Raw genomic sequence first — 25,588 nt, forward strand, 5'->3', positions numbered from 1 at the left:
AGAGAAGGCATTTGACAAGATTCAACATCCTTTCCTGTTGAAAACACTTCAAAAGATAGGAATGCAAGGGAACTTCCTTAAAATGATAGAGGGAATATATGAAAAACCCACAGCTAATATCATCCTCAATGGGGAAAAATTGAAAACTTTCCCCCTAAGATCAGGAACAAGACAAGGATGTCCACTCTCACCACTATTATTCAACATTGTGTTGGAAGTTCAAACAAAGCAATTAGACAAAAAAAGAAATACAAGGCATCAAAATTGGAATGGAAGAAGTAAAACTATCACTGTTTGCAGACAATGTGATACTATACGTCGAAAACCCAGAAAAATCCACAACAAAATTACTAGAGCTAATAAATGAGTTACAGCCAAGTAGCAGATTACAAGATCAACATTCAAAAATCTGTAGCTTTTCTATACAATAGTAATGAACAAGTTGAGGGGGAAATCAAGAAACGAATCCCATTTACAATCGCAACTAAAAGAATAAAATACCTAGGAATAAATTTAACTAAAGAGACAAAAAACCTATATAAAGAAAACTACAAAAAACTGCTAAAAGAAATCACAGAAGACCTAAATAGATGGAAGGGCACACCGTGTTCATGGATTGGAAGACTAAATATAGTTAAGATGTCAATCCTACTTAAACTGATCTACAGATTCAATGCAATACCAATCAAAATCCCAACAACTTATTTTTCAGAATTAGAAAAACCAATAAGCAAATTTATCAAGAAGGGCAGGTTGCCCCGAATTGCTAAAAACATCTTGAGGAAAAAAAAACGAAGTGGAGGTCTCGGGCTGCCTGACTTTAAGGCATATTATGAAGCCACAGTGGTCAAAACAGCATGGTATTGGCATAAAGATAGACATATCGACTAATGGAATCAAATAGAGTGCTAAGATATAGACCCTCTCATCTATGGACATTTGATCTTTGATAAGGCAGTCAAGCCAACTCACCTGGGACAGAGCAGTCTCTTCAATAAATGGTGCCTAGAGAACTGGACATCCATATGTAAAAGAATGAAAGAAGACCCGTATCTCACACCTTATACAAAAGTTAACTCAGAATGGATCAAAGATCTAAATATTAGGTCTAAGACAATAAAACAGTTAGAGGAAAATGTAGGGAGATATCTTATGAACCTTACAACTGGAGGCGGTTTTATGGACCTTAAACCTAAAGCAAGAGCACTGAAGAAAGAAAGAAATAAATGGGAGCTCCTCAAAATTAAACACTTTTGTGCATCAAAGAACTTCATCAAGAAAGTAGAAAGACAGCCTACACAATGGGAGATAATATTTGGAAATGACATATCAGATAAAGGTCTAGTATCCAGAATTTATAAAGAGATTGTTCAACTCAACAACAAAAAGACAGCCAACCCAATTACAAAATGGGAAAAAGACTTGAACAGACAACTACCAGAAGAGGAAATACGGATGGCCAAGAGGCACATGAAGAGATGCTCAATGTCCCTGGCCATTAGAGAAATGCAAATCAAAACCACAATGAGATATCATCTTACTCCCACCAGAATGGCCATTATCAACAAAACAGAAAATGACAAGTGCTGGAGAGAATGCGGAGAAAGAGGCACACTTATCCACTGTTGGTGGGAATGTCAAAGGGTGCAACCACTGTGGAAGGCAGTTTGGCGGTTCCTCAAAAAGCTGAATATAGAATTGCCATACGACCCAGCAATACCATTGCTGGTTATCTACTCAAAAGACTTAAGGGCAAAGACACAAACGGACATTTGCACACCAATGTTTATAGCAGCGTTATTTACAATTGCAAAGAGATGGAAACAGCCAAAATGTCCATCAACAGAAGAATGGCTAAACAAACTGTGGTATATACATACAATGGAATATTATGCAGCTTTAAGACAAGATAAACTTATGAAGCATGTAATAGCATGGATGGACCTAGAGAATATTATGCTGAGTGAGTCCAGCCAAAAACTAAAGGACAAATACTGTATGGTCCCACTGATGTGAACGGACATTCGAGAATAAACTTGAAATATGTCATTGGTAACAGAGTCCAGCAGGAGTTAGAAACAGGTTTGAATTGGCCATCCTTCGGTTTCCCTATGATTCATGAGGAACTCCCTTTCAGCAGCTGAAGCAGGTGGTAGAGGATCCATCGCCACAACTCCCAGCCGACAGGTTCTCTGCAGAGTTTGTTGACTTTACCTCACAGTGCTTGAAGAAGAATTCGAAAGAAAGGCCAACATATCCAGAGCTAATGCAACATCCATTTTTCACCCTACACGAATCCAAAGCAACAGATGTGGCATCTTTTGTAAAACTGTTTCTTGGAGACTAAAAAAACCAATGGACTTAAATTATTGACCCCCATGTGGATTGGTGGGTTGGTGGGGTGATATGAGTTCACTAAAGCACCAATAGAAACTCATCATTGAGATAATTTAACCCTCCCTCACAGAAGGTTTTTTCCCTCCTGTTCCTCCCCCCGCCCCAAGGGGGTCTTGGAATCTATAGTATAGAATGAACTGTCTAGATGGATGAAATATGATAAAGGCTTAGGACTTAAAAAAGGTGATTAAATATTTAATGATGCGTCATATGAGTCCTTAAAAAAATAAAAAATAAAAAAAAATAAAATAATCATAGAGATGAATATACTACCATGTGATGATATTGTGAGCCACTGATTGTACACCATACACGGAATGTTTGTATGCTAAGACTGCTCCTGTTTGTATGTTGTTTTGGTTTGATAATGCAAAACAAATAAAATTAAAAAAAACATTTTAAAAATTGGTGTTCAGATTATATGAATTGTTAAAGATCACACAACTTGTAAATGTCTAGGTAAAGAAGGGAATATTTCATAAATATTTTTCTGTGTACTTAGAAATTTATAATCTTGATTGTGAGACAAAACCACATACAGAAGACTTTTGTCTCACAGAGTATTATTATCAGGGTTCAAAGTCTAAAAAGATTACATGTAGTAGATAATATCCATATAGCACCTTAAATATTTGTAGAATGCTGAATACGCACCAGAAAGGTGAGGGCATCTCACATTGAGAGTATGAGGAAAAGAATCATAGTAAAAATGGAGGAAAATAAACACATTATCTGAAATGGATTTAACAGAGGTAAATAAATTACCTCAGCTTGGTTTAAGAGAAGTTCATGTTGAAGAAGATAAGGTATACAAATTAAAAATTGGCTGAGATGCCTGGCTAGGGAACTTGGCTTTTGTGGTCGTTGCTGTTCCTATAGAAAAGGAATGCATTGGAGATTTTTGAGCAATTGGATAAATGTAAAAAAATCAAGTTTGTCAGTGGTATGAAGATGGATTAAAATGACAAATTTATACAAGGATTCTATTTCTGATGAAAGGGAAGACTCTTAAAAAGATGATTATTGTACAAATGGAAAGTTAAGATAGATAAGATGATCAATCAATAAAAATATAAGGTGCCTATTAGGCCAAAATTAGAACCTGAAACTACCTAAATTATGATGAAAGGGTCACTAGGATACAGCATGATATCATCTGTATTTTAGATCTTTATCCTTAATATTCTGGTTATTTTGCTTGTTTAGTTGTCTAAATCTGCATTTGCAAAGTTAAACTGGGCAGACTGGGCTGGTATTCATAAAAAAAGAAAACAAAAGAATTCCATTGGACTTACCTCACAAGGAAAGGAAAGGATAATTACAACAAAAACCTATGAAAAAAAAAAATAAAAACTTGGGCAGGCACCGGGAATCAAACCTGGTTCTCTGGCAGCAAAGTCTATTTTATCCAGAATTAAGTCCATAATTAGTATATACTAAATAATTGTGTTTGTTTTCTAATATCTTGGACGTTCTGTACACATTGTCATCTGCAATCCCACAATTCTAAATATTTGCTATCTTCATTCCATGGTTCTTATTATACAAAATGTTCCTTTTTTCATCTATGTCTGGGAACGTAATCCTCTAAGAAGATAAATAATCATTTCCTGTTTGAAGCGGGAGTTACCTTATCTTATTTGCAAGATCCTTGGTTTTGGAATTCTTGCCTGGGTCTGGTAAACCCCATTCTTATTTTATACAAACTGTTGAATCCTACCTTCTAAATTTTCACTACATTTCCTCTAACTTACTGACTTGACCAAACGGTCAGTGTTTATGTCATAAAGCAACCAGGACCATAGAGCCATTTGGTAGATATAGTTTTACCTTTCCATTTTACAAAAGTAGAAATGAGTTCCAAGATTATATGTTAGGATTACTGAGTATTCTGATAATTTTTGAAATTTGATTATCTTAGGTGTTCCAAAGATCTGGCCCCTATTATGCTTAGTTGTAATTTGCAATCCCATCCTGTGTTATTTTTTAATTTGTTATTTTAATTGAAGTATGATTTATATGTGGCACAGTGTACAGGTTTAAATTACGTAATTTCTTGAGAATTAACTTAAATATACCCATATAACTACCACCCCAATTAGGACAGACATTTCCACCATTCCATCATGTTCCGTTCAGGTAAATCAGCTCCATCTCCTGACTTTCCTGAGGCAACCACTGTCTGAAGTCTGTTACATATTTAACCATTCTAGGAATTTATATGAATTTAATCATATAGTATCTATTCTTTCTTTGGCTTCATTCGTTCAATAAAATATTTTTGATCTTCATCCATGCTGTCATGTGTATTACTTTTTATCATGTCATATACCTTTGATTGCTGATATTGATGGATATTTGGGTTGTTTACAATTCAAACATTTATTTGTAAGTCATTCTGTGGGCATAATACATTATAGATTTTCTTAGTTGTTGCTTTATATATGCATTCTTACACACTTTTTATTTTGAAATAATTTTATATTTACAGAAAAATTGCAAAGATAGTATAGATGCCTTATATTCCTCAACCAGTTTCCCCTAGTGTTAGCATCTTCCACACAATGCTACATTTATCAAAAAGAAGAAACCAACATTTGTACATTATTATTAACTAAAGTACAAACTTTATTCATATTTCACCATCTTTTACACAAATGTCTTTCTTTTTCCTCTTGCAGTATCCCATCCAAGATGTTACATTGCATTTAGTAGCCATGCTCCCTTAGTATCCTCTGGTCTGTCAAAGTTGCTCTATCTTTTTGTTTTCCATGACCTTGATAGTTTTGAGTAGTAGTGGTGTTGGGTATTTTATAGAATGTCCATCAGTTTGAGTTTTCTGATGTTTTTTTTTCTCATGAATAGATGAGAATGATGGGTTTTGGGGAAGAAAAGAATAGCACAAAGGTTATATTACTTCCTCATACAATCACATTAAGGGGTACATGCTAAAAACATGACAAGGTGATAATCATGAATGCATAGTTAATGGAGTATCTTCAGGTTTTCTCACCTGTAAAATCACTAGGTGTCCTTTTACATATTATTTTCTTTGGAAGTGAATCACTAAGTCTAACACATATCCTGATTTCCATGAGAGAAACACATTTTATATTTGGAATAGAGTGAATCATTAACCCCAATTCTTTAGCCCTCTCTGAATTCACCATCTCAATCATGTGTCTTTGGAGTCCTTCCATAAAGGCAAAGGGTATTTCTGTATCCTTTGATTTTTGGATAAGCCAGGTGACATTTTGGCCAGTAAAATAAGACAAAAGTGACAATGTGCTAATTCCATACTCACACCATAGCACGCCTTGAATCTTTCCTCTTGCCCACTGGCACTTTCGACATTGTCATGAGAAGAATGTTAGCCTATTGGTCTAGGGAGGATATGAGACTTTGAAGTAGATTCTTCTGGCAGCCAAACTATCTTCAGTAAAAGCTAGACCAGGCAGTCCTTGCAGCTTACAGAAGAACCACCTTCTTAATCCACACCTGGCTGAAATTAGCTGACCTATAGACCTGAGATCTATGAATATAATGTGATTGTGATTTTAAAACCACCGAGATTGAAACAGGTTTCTTTGTAGCAAGAATAAATGACAAAGTAATTTAATCCAGGAATTACTACTTTTAATCAAAATTCATGCTTATCCTTTGTTTCCTATATTAAAAAAGACAGAAATTTAAAATCACAATTGTAATTTATCTTCTTTTTTACATCACTGGCACTACTTGTGTTGGTAATCACACTGGATTAAAACTACAGGAAAATCATGTGTACTAAGATTTATTTTAATTCAATAATATTGGTCAATCAAAAGAATCTTTCATATTCAGGTGCAATGTAGTTTGGGAAATATTTCTGTATCCAGGTTATTCACATATATATATGTATATATATATATTATGTCACTATCACTTTTAAATATATATTGTGATATTCTTCTCATATGCCTGGATGGAAATGTTTTGATTATAAAACACCACCTTTATCATTGCACTTCCTAGAATAACTTACCTTAAACAAGTTGTAATTAAATCTTTGTTTTTCAAAGTGAAGTTTGATTTTAATGAATATACCATTAAGTTAATTGTATCAAATGAGTAACAAATTTTTCCAGTTAAGTCCAAGTAAATCAAAAAGGGAAAAAAAAATGCAACTTACATGGAATACAATAAATATAGATAGAGCCCTATTTATAAAACATGAATTAAAGTTGTAATGTATTTTGGAATGCAAATCACATTGTGCATGTCTCCATATATTGGTATTCTATTGCTGAGTAACAAATACTACAAACTTTGCAGTTTAAAATAACACTCATTTATTATCTCACATTTCCATGGATCAAGTGTCTTGACACAGCTTCTCTGAGTCACCTAAAGAGTGTCTCAGAAGGCTGCAATCAACATGTTGACCAGGGCTGCAGTTTAATCTAATTTCAAGTTGTTCTTCCAAATTCATTGGTGTGACTTGATTGGAGTCAATTAAAAACAAGTTGGGACTTAGGAGCAGAAAAGAGAAACTTTAATAAAAAAATACTGTTGTAATGGGGAGAGTGTTTCAACCTCAGGATCTATAAAGATCTCTAAATCAAACTAACAACATATTTTATTTTATAGGGAGGGGAGTGGAGCTAGCAGGAACTTTGTGGGGGGCGGAGGGTGGATGGTGGAAGTGACCAGGTAAGAAAATCAGGGTCCTTCAACAGAAGATGTTTCTCTCTGGAGTTGGCTGATTCTTGGAATGACTTGCTAAAGGAGGATGTTCTACTCTCAGTGTTTGTTTACTTAGGTTTGGGGTTGAGTCAAAGTTCATGGGCTTGTGCAGAGGGCAGAAGCCTGACTAAAATTTGGTTAAGTCAATGAATAAGTTATAGATAATTGTGAGCATTTGATCCTTGGTTGCAGGCAGAATTCAGTTCGTTTTAGATGTAGAGTCAAGGTTCTTAATGTTGCCAATTTCCTGACATGTGCCCACTCTGCGACATGGCAGTTTGCTTTTCAAGGCAAGCCAGAAAGCTCTCTGTGAATTCTGATAAGACAGAGAAAGAATGATAATCCCGGCTAAAAGCAGGGCAAAGGTTTACCCACATTCAGCAGTTGGGATTGCACAAAGGCATGGCTCATTAATATCACTTTAGAGTGTAACCACTCACTACAGTTGTTTTCCTGTTATAGTAAATTATTTTAAAAATTAAATTAAATTATAATTAGAGTTGTTAATGTGAGTAGTTACATGCCATCTCTCTAAAGAAACCAAAAAATACTCATATTTTCTTATTCATGATAGTAACCCAAAATAAGTAATTGTACATGCGTCCCAATATTATGGTTGAAAGTGAATTTATATCCTTAACCTAAAAATTCTCACTAGTTATATGTAAACATCTGAAAGAAGCCCACCACACTAATTTACTAGTACTACTGCAATATATGTTATTCCAAAGGAAACTCTGTAAATTCGTGTCGTGAGAAGAAATTCTATGCTGTGAAGTGCTGAACAGCAAAATATTCTCTGCCTCTGATTATGATTTTATGGGGTATATAGGCAAAATTGATAGTGTAATTGTTGACGAAATTATTATATAGCAGTATCTCTGGTGAAGGAATATATGCATTAAAAATAGTTAATGGTGAAGAAAAAAAATTTGTTTTGTTTGTTTAACTTGGGGCAGGAAAGCTAAATCAAAATCTAGGCAGATTATCCAATAATTTGGCTTTCCAGAGTGGTTAGAAAGTATAGAATGACTAAATCCAAAACAGCAAGATAATAATTGAGAAAGGTAGAAATAGGGTAAGATGGTTTGTAATGATGGCGTTATGTAGAGATTGGCAATATTTCCTGAGCTTTTTAAAGTTTCCTGCAAAATAGTGTTTGTTAAAAAAGACAATTATGTATGGAGCTGATACCAACCCTAAACTTGTAGGTAGGAAACAAATAAACACATGAATAAAGTGCTATGACTATCATAATTTGGCTAGAGAATAAGAACTGAAGACATTAAGAAAATAGCTTTAAAGCTTTGAGGGGTCAGATAGTAGCTTATCTTGATTTCCTGAGTGCAATATTTGAACTTTACTATGCAACAATTGTTATAATGATTCAATTTATAAATCTACCTCCTTTAAGAGTCACAATAGTCCCTTTTAAAATTGTTCCCAAAAAATGTACATCAGTTAAACAATAACTGGCTTTGTTACTTATCCATGATTTAATCCCGATTTCTTCATTATTTTAAATAAATATGTTTGCATATGGGCTGGTCTTAAAAAAATTATGAAGAGGTAAAATTATTTTTTGGATCACTTACTAATCTGTTTAACTTCTACTTTAACAAACCTTGGTGCAAGCAATTGATTTAAAGAAGTTAAGTTGGCATTTTTCTGATCTTCTCAAGACGTATGTAAAAAGGGTAACAAATTATTATATTATTGTACAACAAGATATTTAATAGAGGTGCACAATCTACTTTTTCACACATTTAAATTGACAATACATCCTACATGTGCTGCACTTGGATACCACCATTGCACTGTTTTTTCATGCTAGCATAATCAAAATATTTAATTTCTTGATATTATCAACCAGTTATGGAAAATCTTAAGTAGTTTCAGTATTTTTAGAGTTTCCATCCAATTTTTTGACATTGTGAATGAAAATTTTTCCTACAACAGAATTCATTGAAATTGAAGACAACTCCCCAAATCATGGGTTGTCCATGAAAGTTTTACAAATATGACTGTCAAAGTTTTAATGCACCTCTGAAAACCAGAAGTACTCTGTTGTTATGTCATGTGATCTGGTAGAATTTACTTTCAGACCAAAAGATTGGCTTTTAGGGAGTGAAATTTCCAATTTGCTTCACATAGTTATTTTTCCTGAGCTAACATATTGAAATTTGAAAAAAATAATGAACATTTCTCAGCATGTATAAGAAGCAAAGATATTGTGCAAGTTCATTTAGAATATACTTTGAGGCGGGCCGCGGTGGCTCAGCGGGCAAAGTGCTTGCCTGCTATGCCGGAGGACCTCGGTTCGATTCCCGGCCCCAGCCCATGTAACAAAAACGGAGAAACAGAATACAATAAAACAAGAAAATGTTTAAAAATGTTTCCCTTTCTTCCTTCCTTCCTTCCTTCTATCCTTCCTTCCTTCTCTCTGTCTTTCCTTTAAAAAAAAAAAAAAAAAAAAAAAAAAAGAATATACTTTGAAATTGCATACTTTTAGAATGAAGAAAATCGATATAGCCTTCTGTTGGAAAAACAGGACAATGTGATGATTGGAATTTATCACATTCAAGAGGAATACATACTTTCTTGCAGTTCAAAAAGTAGAATTTTATTACTCAGTAGCTATAGCCCCTCTTTCATGCTTATTGAACTCTGATTTTGTCTAGAATTAGCGTAGCTATCCACAAGAAAGATAATTCTTTCCTTGACATCTCCGATAGCTAGGGATGGTTATCCAACTTACTTATGGACAATGAAGGGAAGTCTTATAGGTTCAGAGAACCCGTTGACAGAGACAGATTCTAGAGAATTCTCCCCTGGCAACACTATTTTTCCTTCACTTCTATCTTGTAACTGGTGAGTTGTCTGGTGTTACCATAACAAACTTGTTATCATAATTTGAAAGCCTTAATGATTAAAATATTAAAAGCTATATTATCTTGGCCATGCTTCTGCTCATAGGCATCTACTGCTTGTAATTGAATGCATCTTACTGGTGCAAAAATGCAAGGAAAACTGGGAACAAATCATAACTGCAGGATGATATATGGTGAGGGCATTTGAACCCTGCTAGTATTAATACTGACCAGTGATTAGAAGCTGAGAAAATAGGCTAAAGCCTGGGTCTATGAAATAGTGAGTCAAAACATTTAGGAGCTTGAAACAATCAGGAACAGGAGACAAAACCTTGAGTCAAAATTAATTTTTTAAGAAACTTTCCAATCATCTAAACATTACTGTTGTTTATATAGTAGCTAGGAAATTATGTGAGCATAGATTTCATATGCCAGCATATGTAATATTCACATGTGAACTTTTGTACTTGTAATCAATTTGGATCATGGGATAATTTTATTAATTCATGGTAAATCTAGTCACTCCCAGACATACTCATTCTAGTGTTTCTCCTAAATGATTCAGCATTTATGCATGTCTCCCAATTCCTTTCCATTCCACCAGGTGATATGTGGGTTTCAAGGAGGCTTGCAATATATCATGAGTGTTATGAGTGTGATACATTCCAATCCATGGTTGTAACATTGCAGTCCGACCTCTGCTTGCTGAACTGTGCTGAAATATGTCATCTTGAAATGTATGGGCAGGTGTCCCCTGGTCCTTGTCCAATTAGCTGCTGATACTCTCTGTTCCAAGATAGAATGTAGTTGTTGAACCAGAAAACTGTGAATTATCTTCTGAATTCTGAAGGTTCTTTTTGTCTGTTAGGCTCGTCAATCCTATATATCTTTTGGGGGTCCTGGGATTTCCACAGCTTTCCTTCTCCCCTCACAATTGAAAGATATAGCTGACATATCTGATAAGAATTTTCAAAAAGTTTTCTTTTTATGATTCAAAAGCAAAGAGCTTTACTCCTGAAACACATGAAAAAATACTTGCTGCTACTTTTTTTTTCCCTTGCTGCTACTTTAATCAGGAAGGAAAAATATAATAAACTGAAAAAAAGCACAGTTTAATATCAAATAATTAGCCTGCTTTATACTACATTTGTCAGATACTGTCCAAAGCTTAAAGGTAAATAAGATAGCATATCTCCATTAAGGCCCTACAGTTTATTAATGTCTTCAGGCTTATAAATGATATAAAGTGATAACTGGTATAGAGATTTGTTTTCTGCTTTTGCTCTAAATATTCTTAGAGTATGTTATTTTCTCATAGCATGTACTGATTATTAAGTTGGGAAACTATTATTCTGGCATCAAAATCTATAATGTCCATACTGATAATTATGAGTGATAGAGATCATTGTAAGAATGATACACTGCCTCTGTTCCTTCTTTCCACCTTCCTTTTGTCCATTACTTTCCAGTGCCAAAGGATAGCACCTGAGCTAAAATAGAGAAATGAAGATCCTTAGAAGGAAACTGATCCTATGTGAAAACAAGTGATTAGAAAAAATAAGAGTGGGGATCAAAATCAGAATGAAGATAAAGATGTAAGAGAGAAAAGCCAAATGAAATAAAGTGAAACAAATATGAATAGAATGTAAATTAAAACTAAAACAGAAACAACTATAGGAATGACTAAAAAAGAAAATAAACTTGAAAAGTTCAGTGCTCAAATATTTCAAACCAATACTCTCACAGAGGTGGGTGGGCTATGGTTTTCTGGACTAAAATTTGCCACCAAGACTTGAGTAGTGATCCTGAGGCAGGTATCAGTTTACAGAAGAGAGATGTGCTTCCCACATGTGCTCATTCTTCAAAATCATGCCCCACATGTATGTCTTTTATTTCATCCAATGCTTTTCCAGTTTAGGGTATTTCATTTGATATCCTCTAGCATCAATACCATTCTTTGAAAGGTAGGAGAGGCTTTGCTTTAGTGTCTCTGTTTTGAGAGAGCCTGTGTCTGGTTCTCCTTTGAAGGAAAGGAGTTCATGAGGTCAAAGGAACTTGAGTTCTAGAACATGTTTTGGGTAAGTCATTCTGGAATTCTTGCCCCAAAGACCCCCAGTATACTTTCAGAGCCTGTGCCACTTACTTTTCCCTGGGCTGTCTACTCAGACAGCAGCCTAGAGTGGAGTTATATAGATATACATAAGTGCATAAGGGTAAATTGCTTGGTTAGGTGTGAATGGAGGGGAGTATTTGGTCTGATTCGAGTTTTGTGGAAGGATCCTGGAGTCAGAAAAGAAAGAAAACTGTAGCCTTCTTTCCATATACTACTATGTTCCTATGCCAAACTGCACTGGAGTTGAATAATTTTTAAATTTGAACTTGGTCCTAAAGCTCAGCTTTCTTTAAGGAATTTGGAAGAATTCAGGGTTCGATGTCTGGGGGCAGCTTGCAGTTGTCCAGCTTGGAAAAGTTGGGGCACTTTATTAAATGCCTAGATTCTAGAGGTTTAGGGAACAAGGACAGACTTGCCAGCAAGAGGAAATCCTTTCCCCTCCCTACATCCAACTCCATCCCAGCAACTGCAAGTTTTCTGCAGAAAGGATCATTGTCTTTGCAGGGGAAAGGCAATTGAATTTGAGAATGTTCTATGCTTTTCACCATTATTTTTGGTATGAGGCATTGTTTTAAACACAGCTTATAAAAGGAGGCAAGCTGCATTACATTTCCATTTTCCTCTTCCTTTTAACTTGGAATTTCAATACCTGGAGCAGCTATCTGGGATGCAGGAATGGACGCACATGTTGGGAATTGCCGTAATGCTATCAGCCTTGGCGTTCTCTTCTATGTTTGAAGTATTTTGTGAGAGAAAAATAAATTTCTACTTAATCTTTGGCCTGCACTTTTTGCGATCTCTTTATTGCAGCAGTTTAACCGATGCCCCAACTATTAACCTGCCAGCTGTCATGCCATAACAATCCAAGGGCATGACTAAACATATTGAGATCCGAGAAAATACCAGGTTTCACACATGTTATGCAAAGAGCATTTTTGTAATATGCACTGAATTTTGCACAAGTTTAAAGAACCAAATAATCCTTAACAGGCCCTCTGTGAATACACATCCTTTTCTAGTTCAGGAGTCCTTGAATTTGTGACTTAGAAAATCTTGGAAAATTTACTTATTTTATTAGATAGACGTATAAAGGCCTAGACATGCAAATGAAAGGAAATCTTTTCTAAGATCAAAAAGTAAGAAAATAGTCTACGGCACATATTATATTGTTATTTAGTGCTTTTGTTCACTTTAAGATTACTTGTACCTTTAGAAGGGACAGATTACTAAGGATATAGGAGGAAAAAACAACAATATTGTTTTGTCAGCCCTCAGAAATCCTTACCATCTTTTCCTCTTCCCATCTAATTATTATTCTTAATTATATCCTGGAGAAGAAGTTCACAAAATAACTATAGATTTCAGACTCAAAATTGCTTCTGAGAAATTCAAAGTATCATAATCTATTCTGTAATGCCTTTAAAAAACAATATGAAGGTATGCAGCAATTCTGCTTCAGAGAACTTTTCATTATTTCTCAGAGAAATCACTGTGTTTACTCATTTGAGATGGAGAGAACTCAATTTCTGTTTTGGTCATTATCACATTACAAAAACTCTCTATTGGGGGTGGGCAATGGTGGCTCAATAGACAGAGTTCCCTCCTGCCATGCCAGAGACCCAGGTTCATTTCCTGGTGCCTGTCCATGCAGAAAACAAAACAAAACAAAACAAAACTCTCTATTGGAACATGATTAGGGTGCTTCTTTTTAGTATCATTCTTATATTTTTCCTTCCACTCTATTAAGTGTAAATACACAAAGAGAAATAAAAATTCCTCACTCTGTAAGTATTTCATTCATATTTAACCAATATAGCACTAAAAAAATGTGATAAGAAAAACTCCACGTTCCAGGATAATTATGCTTTAAGATAAGTACTTTCATTTCTCTTTGCCATAAATAGATTAAAGAAAATTTATCACATAATTTAAACTACTTAAAGCTTAATATCCAACAATTTCATTCTCTGTAAAGCAGGCATTTCATTATATTAACACCTAAATATGTATGTATATATTTAAATTATAAAAATTCGTATTTTCATCTAACAACATTTTCAAATTAAATACCGTGTGTTAATCTGAAAATCACACCTTTCTGAGGATCTTATTTTCATATTTGTGAAAGCTTAAACACAGTGATTAAATACTCAAGGAAAAAAAACCCAGAAGTGTAGATATAGCTGTGAATTGAATCAAATTTTAGGAGAAGAAAAGTGCATCAAAATTCTCCAAAACAGGGTGGGCAAAGGTGGCTCAGTTGCAGAATTTTCTCCTTCCATGCCAGAGACCTGGGTTTGTATTCCCAGAATATATCCATGTCAAAAAAAAAAAAATTCCCCAAAATACAGTCTTTGTGGATTTTATGTATCAGTTTCAAAGAGACTTAAACTGTATGTCTTCTCAGTCATTTCTAAACCCAGGAATCTAGGAATGTCTTTATTTCTCTTCATCATTTTTCTTTACATAGGATTCTTGGTTGAGGTATTCTTTTTTCTTTCTTTTACCATTTCAAATATGTCATCCCACTGCATTTTGGTCTACATTTTTTTCTGATGAAAAGTCAGGCGTTAATCTTATTCTTTTTTTCTAATGCATGGTAGTTACTTTTCTCTTGCTGATTTCAAAATATTCTCATTGGCCTTTGGTTTTAGTAGTTTGTCTATAATATGCCTGGATATAGGTCTCTTTGTATTTATCCTACTTGGAGTGTGTTGAACTTCTTGGATCTATAGATCAAAATTTTTAATGATTTTCAGAAGTTTTGCCCTTTCTTTATTTAAATGTTGTTCCCTTCTACTTTATCACTATCCTTTTAGTACTTATATTATGTGCATGCTGGTATGCTTAATAGTACCCCCATAAATCTCTGGTAATTTTTCTTCGGTCTTTGGTTCTTTTTGTTTTTCATAGACTGAATAATAGCCACCACCCACCCACCCCCCTCAAAAAATTTTTCATGTATTCATTCCTAGAATTTGTTAATCCTTATTGTATTACAATAAGGGAGATTATTCTGGATTGTCTAAATCATTTCTGGATAAACACAAAAGTCCTTAGACAAGTGAAAGTGAGCCTGGAGATAAAAATGGGGGAAGGTTATGCAAACACAGACAGATTGGAATGAAGGTGTTATGAGCCACAGAGTGCCAAGAAGCCTCTGGCAGGTGGGGAAAGGCAAGAAATGCAGTATTCTTTGGATTTTATTAGGGACCAGTCCTATTGACACCTTAATTTTAGTGCTATAGGACTGATTTTAGACTTTTATTTTCCAGAACTGTAAGAGAATAAACTTGCTTTGTTTTATGCCGTTATATTTATTGTAATTTATGAGAACAGTATTAGGAAACAAATACCAGTTTTGGTACCTGGAAGTGGTATACTGCTATAACAAATACCTTAAAATATGAAGGTGGCTTAGGAATTGGAAAGTGGAAAGAGGCTAGAATAATTTTGAGGATCAGAATAAAGTCTGGACTGCCTTCAGTGGACTGTTAGTAGAAATAGGGATTTTAAGACTGCTAGTAAGGACTCAGGAGGAAGTGAAGAGAATTAGAGAAAACCTTTGTCATCTAATAGAATATCATCTTATAGAATACTTAAATTGTCATTAAGAGACTGTAAGAGACTGTTCGTAAAGGTTAAAGTTGCTGTTTGTTGAGGGGAGGAAATAAAGGATGTGTTATTGGAAACTGAAAGTAAGGTGATCCTTATCATATAATGGCATAAAGCTTAGCGGAATTGTGTCATACAGTTACGTGAAAAGTAGAACTTTTAAACAAAGAATCTGGTTATTTATTTGAGGAGTTTTCCAAGCAATGTGTTTCAGGCATGGACTGGTTTCTTCTGGTTGCTTATAGTACAATGAAAGAGGAAAGCTGTATGTTGAAGGGAGTACTGTAGAGTGAAATGGAACTAGGACTTGATCTGGGAAATTTTCACTGAATAGGAACTATGATTTGATGATTTGTAAAATAAACTAAAAATAAATAATTCTTTAAAGAAAACATGATCTGGAAAAAAAAACAAAAAACAAGTTTGCAGCTTGAGAACCATTTCCAGTGCCTGAAGAGGTACAAAAGGTCATAGAAATAAGTCACATAGAGGGTCATAGTATCAAGCCACATAATCTCTTTGAAGAGATTAAACATAACACTTGTGGATCCCCACAGGTATCTCAGTAGAAATTCAAAATAAAGGTGAATTTATCCAGGAAATATCTGTGTAGAAGCCTCCTATCTAAAGGAGCGTATCCATGTTAATACAGGGGATACGGATAAAGTTTTTGAGAATTTTATCTCAGTACAATTCATCACTGCTGAGTAAGACTGAAAGGAACAGAGAGAAGACAAAATTAAAGCAGGCTGTCAGACCCCCAATATTCTTGCAAGGAGGAAATAAGATGAAAAAATTGTTCGTCTGCAAACAGGTGCTGTCCCTCATGAAAATGGAAGGATAATGTGGAGCTGTGCTAACTTGGGCCCAGAAGGTGGATTGGGGGACCACAGAGGGTTTTTCTCACGTCTTGGTACCCAAGGTGTTTTGTCCAATTGGATGTCAAAATTAATTGGAACCAGAAACTCGTTTCTGCCCTTCATTTTATCCTTATTTTTATTAGACTGATATGTTCATAAGTGTTATCCTCTACTTGTCCCACTATTGTATTTTGAGAGTGGGAAATTCATTTTCTGTTTTCACAGGTCTGTAAACGTAGAGAAATTTTTCTCCAGTATGGATACTACCCAGAGTCTCAGTAAAACCTGATTTAAATAATTTGGATAATGAGATTTTGAATTTTGAGTTTATACTCTAATAGATTGGGACTTAGTCCTTTATACATAGTACCCCCCCCCTTCTCTCCATATAAAGGAAATTTCATATAAACTTTCCCTTATATCTAATATTGTTCTTTCAGGTTGATGTTATCTATCCATTGTGAGTACCACATTATTTTGGCTTCTTCAAACTTAAATTTTATTCTATCATTTCCTTAAGTTGTTCCTGAATTTTATCTTTGATAATTATTTTCATTTAATTCATAAAACTCTTATTATATGGGCCTTTCTGAAGTGAATTTATCTATTCTTATTTTCCCCTACAATTTTTGTGTTTATATTCCATTTTTGGGATATAAATGGAATGGGCGAGGTTCTGGCAACACTATTTTTTGAATTTCTATTAGGATATTCTATTCTGACATTCTAATCTTAAATTCCCAGGACTCTGTTTTATTCTATGAATATTCCCTTATTATTGCTTATTTTTGTATTCAATTATTTTTCACTTATACAAATATTTTCTTTCTAATGATGTTAGTTATGCTTTAAAGAATATTTCTTTTATTTCTTGCATTGTCTCTTTATTTTGAATTCCTTTTATAATTTTATTTATTATAGAAAATCTATTTCATGTAAGAGTTTATCCTAAACATTTGGAAGTTCTAATGTTTAACTTTAAGATTGAAGGGCAAACACAAAATCTCTATGTGAGTATGGTTTTTTGAGGAGTCTGCTGAAAAGTAAGTGCAATCCTCAGAGTAAGGAATTTTGTTTTTATTTGATTAACTCCTATTATCAAGTGTTTTCATATGGGTAAATCAGTTTCCACAGAGAGGAATCTTCATATATATCTTCAGTAGGTTTTCATTGGAATTTTAGTGGTAATATTTCTCAAAGACACTTTTGGAGCCATCTGAGGAGAAATGACTTATGTTCTTACTTTAAGTGCAGTGCCTCAACCCTGACCTCAGGTAGGCCTGATGTCCATGCTTCTTCAGTCTCTCCATTTAAGACTCTCAAGAGAGTTAACCTTCATTCTTCAGCTGGTATTGGGGGGATGGGGATGGGGTGGGGATATGATTGGGGGCAATAAATCCTTCTCATAAAGATGTACGACCAATCCTATTTTCAACCCCAGTGATCCCTCATTTTCAAATGTATATAATGTCTTCAATTCCTGAACGGCTGTGGGGTTATAGAACATGCAAAGTCTTGCTAATTGGTGCCATTGTGCCATAGTAGGCTTTTTCTGCCTACTATCTGCTTTGCCAGATAACATTTTTAAATCTGCTTTCCAGATTCCAAAATACTGCTGACCTCTATTCCAGTGTTATATCTTTTTATCCACTTATTTTATCCTTATGGACTTATATCCTTTTATTTCTTTGCTGTTATTTCTTTGGGACACATTGTGAGACAGCAGTGGCAAATATATGTCTTCAATCTGCCATGTTTGGTGTGAAAGCTGCTTCTTTTTAAATTTTAACAAATGCATTCAACTCAAGTTTTTCATAATTATTTAAATTTATTTGATGTTACTCTTTTCCTAGAACAAGATAAATATGTTATAGTTATTCTTGAATGTTTCTTATTAAGTTCTTCTAAACTTTTCTTTTTGATCTTTTAACATGAAACATTAGTTATTGTTTTATTGGTTTTACAGTTAATGTTGATTCAATGTTCTTACATTTTCTATTAGTTTCTTTCCTAGCCACTGTTTCTAATATCCCTTTGAGTTTACTGTGCTTCCCTAAAAATATTTTTATACACATTTTCAATGGGGATCTGGAAGAGATAACCTCTCTTAATTAATTGGCTGAAATGATTTATTTTATTTTTGCTGGACTTTAGAATTATAGGTTAACAAATTCCTATTTGTTTTGTCAACATTTTGAATACTTTATTTTATCTGGCATATGTGTTTTCTGACGAGAATTCTGCTCTGGATTCTTATTACTCTTTCTTTTCAGATAATCTGCATTTTTACTTAACTTTTTTTTTTTTTCCAAATACTTTAAAGGTTTAATTAGAAGAGTTCAGGGTTTGGCATGACACATTTATCAGGGGGAATATGCTTGAAAATCTTCACTATGTTTACCTGAAACTTTATTAGATTAAAAAATAGCTATTGCTAAAAACTTTTAGATACATAATTTTCCAACTAGAAATTTTCCAATGTAAAAAAAATTTACATTAGATTTCTAATTATCACCTCAGAGCACTATTTGACCAATATAAAAAGACAATCTCTGCCCCACAGAGACTCAAGCAATTGAGTCTGTAGATTACTGGAAGAGGGAGAGAATTCTGGTATTAAAAATGAAGCATGAAGTAAGCATAGTCTATTGTCCCCTGAGCTTTAAATCTAGGAACTATAATTGGGTGTATGAGTCTCAGGTCTAAATTGCCATGACAACCTCATTTCTTTTTTGAAGCCTTATATTGTGTGATTATTTTTTAACTTTTTTATCATGTAGTATAACATATATACAAAGCAAAGAAAGGAAAAGGAATAATTTTCAAAGCACTCTTTAACAAGTAGTTCCAGGACAGATCCCAGAATTTGTCATGTTTGTCATATTTTTCCTTCTAGCTTCTCTAGAATGAAGGCTACAGGGTTTAATTTTTTTTTTTTTTTGGTCATCACAATTGGCTTTTTCTCCTTCCTTTTTTCTGAAAAATAACATATATACAAACAAGCTATAAATTTCAAAGCATAGCACCACAATTAGTTCTAGAACATATTTCAGAGTTTGACATAGTTTACAATTTTACAATTTTAGGTTTCTATTTCTAGCTGCTCTAAGTACTGGAGACTAAAAGAAAAATCAATTTTATAATGCAGTGTTCTTATTCATTTGTTAAATTCTATCTTCTCTGTGTAACTCCACCATCACCTTTAATAATTCCACCCCTCTTTTGGGGGGTGATTGGGTTATGCCAATTCTAATTTTCTCATATTGGAAGGATCTGTCACTCATATGGGGAACTATCATTGTTCTGAAGAGACTGGACTAGGTTTCAGGACTTATCTGGACCAGGAACCCATCTAGAGGTAGTAGGTTTCTGGCAAGTTACTCTACTGCCTGGAACGCTTGTGGAATCTTATATATTGCCTTAAGTGTTCTTTAGTATTGACTGGAATGGTCCTGGTTGGGGGTTGGCAGGTTATGATAGGTAGCAAGGTCTAATGAAGATTGCATAGGAGGAACCTCCAGAGTGGCCCATTGGTTCTATTTGAATTCTCTCTGTCACTGATACTTTATTAGTTACACTTCTTTTCCCTCTTTTGGTCAGGATGGAATTTTTGATCCCATGGTGCCAGATCTGAATTCATCCCTGAGAGTTATCTCCCACATCGTCAGGGAGACTTTCACCCCTGGATGTCATGTCCCATGCAGTGGAGAGGGTAATGATTTCACTTGCAGAGTTGGGCTTAGAGAGAGTGAGGCCACATCTGAGCAACAAAAAAGGTCTTCTAGAAGTAACTCTTAGGCATGTTTATAGGTAGTCTAAGCTTCTCTGCTACCTACACAAGCTGCAAAAAAGTTAGCCTCCTGATCTAGGACATGGCCTATTGATTTGGGTGCCCCTAAAATTTGACACAGTATCAGGGAATTCCCTGATGGTAATGGGGTTTAATGGTTCCATATTTTTCTCCCATCCCTCAGGGGACTTTGCCAATACTCTTTGATTATCTGCTTAATATACCCTAGGACATATCCAGGCATTGCAATATTCTATACAGGATTAAAGAACCTTTCTCTTATTCTGTGTTCCCTATGTTTCAATTGTTCAAATGAGCTATACAGATAGGTTGAATTAGATTATGCACCTCAGAAAATTTCAGTTCCAGACCAAATAAACCTTTCTTCCATTGGTCTCAAAGAGTATGTGTGGTTCTGAAATATAGACACTGTCTTCCTTGGTTCAAGAAGGCCAATGAAGTTAAGGGTTTCTCTCTCATCCGAGAAGGTACATAGGGAACACAGTCACAGTTTCTCTCTCAGCTGGAAGAGCACATGGCAAACATAGCGTCATTGGCTAGCTTTCTCTCCTGGCTTCCTGTTTTATGATGCTCCCCTGGAGGCATTTTCCTTCTTCATCTCCAAAACGCTGGCTAGCAGACTCTGCTTTGTGGTGCTGCAGCTTTCTCTGCTCTCTCCAAATCTCTCATTCTCCAAAATGTTTCCTCTTTTACAGGACTCCAGTAAACCAATCAAGACCCACCCAAGACCCACCCACATCTCCCCTAATCCAACTTAACAACCACTCGTGATTGGGAGACATCTCCAGGGAGATGTTCTAATTACAGATTCAAGCATGCAGTATTGAATAGGGATTATTCTGCCATTTTACAAAATGGGATTTTGATTAGAACATGGCTTTTCTAAGGTCCATACATATTTTCAAACCAGCGCATTCTACCCTCTGGACCCTAAAAAGATATGGTTTTCCCATATACAAAATATATCAATTTCCTAAGAATATCAGAAAGAGTAGCAATATACATGAAGTACAAAGTTAGAAATGTACAAACTCCTATCAAAGTTAGTTACAGGTATAGTCTTTTCTAAGGCAAAATTATCCTATGGCTCTGGACCTGTAAAAACTCAAAACAAATTATTTGCTGTCAACATACAAATGAGGAATGTTCACAGGATACATATATTCATTTCCATAGGGAGGAAGGAACACAGGGGTCAAAAGGACCCAAGCAGTTTTGAAAAACTGCAGGGCAAAGTTCATTAAATTTCAAAGTCTGAGAGGCATTCATCTTCTGGACTTTAGAGAGCAGCAGTCCCATCCTTTCCAAAGGCTTATGAGGAGGCCTGTCTTTCTCCAAATGCAACCTTGGGGGACACTGGGGAGACCACCTTTTTCTCAGCTCCACCATCTCCAAGCACTGGGGCCACACCCAGACTCTCTGCCATCTCCAGGGCACATGATCAACCCATCCATGTGGTGGCAGCCAGGCTCTCCCCAAACCCCAAGGACTGTGCTTCACCCTCTCCAAAGTCTGAGATGGCATAACTCTTCCACGGCAACAAGGTGGAAGGACCATCCTCTGCCTTTGGGGCAAACTCACCCTCTCCACGGGCTTGGGTGGGTCTGCTCTCTTGGCCTGAGACTTCTTGAATTGAGACCTCAGCCTCCATGTCTTTGCTTCTAAGGTTAATTTTCCTCCAATGTATTCCTTCTCTGTCCCTCGTAGTCTTGACTGGCAGTGGTTCTCTTTATACAAGTCCCTCAACAGTCTCGTTGGCTTTCTATGCAGTAGCTTTGGCTCATGCCCATCATACATAAGGACTTTCTATAAATCCTTCCTGGATAATCCCATGTCCAATCCTTGCTTTCTCTGAAATGACTGATTGGTTTCACATTTGGACAAGACCTCATGTGGGGCCCTATTCTCTGGGGTCTCCATTTCTGGAAGCCCAGAATTTTCCAGAATATCAATTTCTAGTTTCTTTGTGCCCCAGAAATCAGTTCTCAGCTTATCTCTTTCTTGTTGCATTTCATATAAGCTGTGAGGAGAAACCAGGCTGCACTTTGAACATTTAACTTGGAGATCTTTTCTGCTAAATATCCATGTTCATGGTTTTTAAAATTAGCCTTCCAGCCAAAGCCACACATCAGTTTTGTCAGATTATCTGCCATTTTAAAACAAGGTTTGTCTTCCTTCCAGTCTGTAATGCACATACATCATTTTTGTCTAAGGCTTTATCTGAAGTGTCTTTAGAGTCTACATTTCTACCAACAGTCTCTTCAAAGCATTCCAGGCCATCTCTATCAAGCTCTCACAAGTCTTCCAGAATCTTCCCCTTATCCATTTAAAGAGTCATTCCAACATGTTTGGTATTTGAAAAATGCAGCATCCCACTCTCCAGTACCAAAATCTGTTCTAGTTTGCTAGCTGCTGTAATGCAACATACAAGAAGTGGAACGGCTTTTTAAAAGGGGAATTTAATAAGTTGCAAGTTTATAGTTCTAAGGCTGAGAAAATGTCCCAATTAAAATAAGCTTATAGAAATGCCCAATCAAAGGCATCCAAGGAAAGATACCTTGGTTCGAGAAGACTGATGAAGTTCAAAGTTTCTCTCTCAAGTGAGAAGGCCCATGGTGAACATAGTCACAGTTTCTCTCTCAGCTGGAAGGGCGTATGGTGAACATGGCACCATTTGCTAGCTTTCTCCCCTGGCTTCTGGTTTCATGAAGCATCCCAGAAGGTGATTTCCTTCTCCATCTCCAAAGGTCGCTGGCTCGTTGACTCTCTGCTTTGTGGTGCTGCAGCATTCTCTGCTCTCTCCAAATCTCCCATTCTCCAAAATATTTCCTGGTTGTTCTAACTATAGAAGAGAATGGTGTATTGAAGTCTCCTACTATTATTGTTGAAACATCTATCACTCCCTTCAGCTTGCCAATGTCTGTCTCATGTATTTTTGTGTTCCTTGATTGGGAACATAAACATTTATGATTGTTATATATTCTTGGTGAATTGACCTTTTAATTACTATATATTGTCCTTTGTCTCTTATGGTGTCTTCACATTTAAAGTCTGTTTTGTCTGATATTAATATAGCTAGTCTTGTTTCTTTTGGTTACAACTTGTGTAGAAAATATTTTTCCATCTTTTCACTTTCAATCTATTTGTATCCTATTTTCTAAGATTTCATTTGTGTATTTATATCCTTTGTGAGGCTTAGGAAGTTTTCCCCCATTATATTTTCAACTATTCTTCCTAGGCCTAGGAACACCCTGAAGGGAGCAGGTAAGGGGAGGCAGTGCAGGAGACATGGGTTAGTCTGCACTTGGGGTGGGGGTGTGAGGCGGGGGTGTGAGGCAGGTATGCGTCGCTTCTGGGACAACAATGGTTCTTATATTTGCATGCTTTGTTTTGTCTATGATTTCCCTGAGTTCCAATTCAACTTTTTACATCTTTATTTTTTTGCCATTTGCTATTTCGAGTCTTCGAAATCAATTATCCTGCCCTCTATATCATTTATTCTTTCATCTGCCTCTTCAAATCTGGTGTTGTATGTCTCTAGTATGTTTTTATTTGGTCAACAGAATATTTAGTCTCCATGATATCTGCTATTTTTCTATTTATTTCTTCAAATTCCTCTTTATGCTCTTTTACTGTCTTCTTGGTCTCCTTTATGTTCTTTGCTATCCCACTTATTTTATTAAGTAGAGTTGTATGGACATCCTTGATTAGTTGTTCCAATGTATGTGTCTCCTCTGGTGTTTTAATTTGGTCATTAAGTAAGGCTATATCTGTCTGCATTGTGAAATGCTTAGTGATCTTCTGCTGTATTTATAGCATGTAAATATCTTGACTGATTTACTTTGGGAGTTGATTTCTTTCAGTAGTCTAAGGCCTTGTGTTTGCGGGATGGTTGTACAGCAGAGAACAGGGCATGGGATGAAGCACTCAGTGCAGTGATTCATTTCTGGGAAGGTATGGGTACAGTTTGAGGTTGTTATGCTGATGCCTATGAACATAGGCACTCAGATGTAGCTGTGTGGGTGCACCGATCTGTGGGGCATAGCCCTGGTGTGTGCTGGTCTAAGGCACAGGGCTCTTTGTATGCATGTGTAGAGCTATGGCAGCAGGTTGGCAATATGCTTTCATAAATTGGGGGAAGATGTGACTCGGCTGTTCAGGTCAGCACTTTCTAGAGCTGGGAAGTGAGACTAGGGGCTGTGTCCATGCATGGTTCTAGGACTGCTGTAAAGTGCTGTTCCCAGAGCTGAATGATGTGATTTGGGGCCTGTGCACATGCTTGGGCCTGGGAGTGCCATAAACAGATGCACTGAGCTTAGGGAAGGTGGGGTAAGGCTGTGCAATACTATGGATGGGGGCGGGATAGCCTAGGTATGGAGATTAGTGCCTGCAAACTTTATGCACTGGAAACACCCTGAAGGGAGCAGGTAGGGAGAGGCAATGCAGGAGAGATGGGTTGGTCTACACTTGGGGTGGGGGTGTGAGGCAGGTATGTGTACTGGGGACTGGTGGGGTGGGGGTGTCTGGAGGACAGGGAATGGGAGTGGGAGATGGGGTTCAGGTGTGCAGGGTATTGGGTGAGCTGCCAGTCATGGGACTGCACTGGTGAAGGTAGCGTGTCCAAGGCACGTGGCCTGGCTTACTTCCTAATCCATGCTCCCATCCATGCACTCTCGCAGTCTCTGTGGCTCCATGCCTCTGCACTGGTCTCCAGCTTTCTGCCTCTCAGTTCCTTAGCATCTGCAATCAGGGCTGCTGTGTGTGGTTCAGAAGTCTCTCCCAAGTCAGCTGCACTCCTGAATCACTGTGTCAGCCACCCTCCTGTTCCTTCTCTAGCTTTTCCATGGATCCGGGCTAATCTCGAGCTACTCTAGTTGGCCGTCTTCCCGGAAGTCCTCCTCATTTTAACTTTTCTAAGGTTTTGTCTTTGTCCTGAATGATATTAAGTATTAGTTCTATATGTAAAGGTGTGGCTTTATTTTTTCAAAAAGAGGGGTGAAATTTTAACTGTTTTATGGCCTTATTAAATGACAAATATTCTGTTTTAGGGTTTATTCTTTATAGTGTTATATCATTATAATTTCTCTTTTTCTGAAATTTTTCATACCTGTAGGTGTTCCTCAAGTTATTTTCTGTATCTTCTAATGGTCTTTCTTCATTTACCTATATGTAATTCTGTACTTCATCCTCAGTGAAT

Source organism: Tamandua tetradactyla, chromosome 2 (genome assembly GCF_023851605.1).
Source record: "Tamandua tetradactyla isolate mTamTet1 chromosome 2, mTamTet1.pri, whole genome shotgun sequence".
Lineage (NCBI taxonomy): Eukaryota > Metazoa > Chordata > Mammalia > Pilosa > Myrmecophagidae > Tamandua > Tamandua tetradactyla.